Source organism: Octopus bimaculoides, chromosome 24, assembly GCF_001194135.2.
Source record: "Octopus bimaculoides isolate UCB-OBI-ISO-001 chromosome 24, ASM119413v2, whole genome shotgun sequence".
NCBI lineage: Eukaryota > Metazoa > Mollusca > Cephalopoda > Octopoda > Octopodidae > Octopus > Octopus bimaculoides.
The window spans coordinates 23,306,735-23,307,204 of NC_069004.1; positions in this window are offsets into that span (position 1 = coordinate 23,306,735).

The window sequence follows — 470 nt, forward strand, 5'->3', positions numbered from 1 at the left end:
TTCTCTCCAGAGCAGAGGAAGACTTTGGAAGAAATGGTGAAAAAGGACTTCTGGAGGATAAACCTTGCAAAAGAGACAATGAAGGGCTGCTGCAAGAAATGGTGAGAATATGCTGTGCTGGGAAAGGACCTGCTTGAGCCATGCAAGAATAGAGGAAGCAAAAGGCCAAAAAAACAAAAACTGCAAAAAAAACAACCTAAACTTTGATTGATGATGCTGAGAATGATGTTGGTAGTTGTGGTTATGATGATAATGATGATGATCATCATGGTGGCGGTGGTGGTGGGTGGAGATGTTGATGACAATACTGATGATAATGATGATGATGATGCATCTGATGATGACAATGATGATGATGATGTTGATGATGATGATGATGATGATGATGATGATGATGATGATGACGACGACAATAAAGATGATGTACTAGGAAAAGCAAATTAAAATAAATAAAAAATTCAGAATGTTTC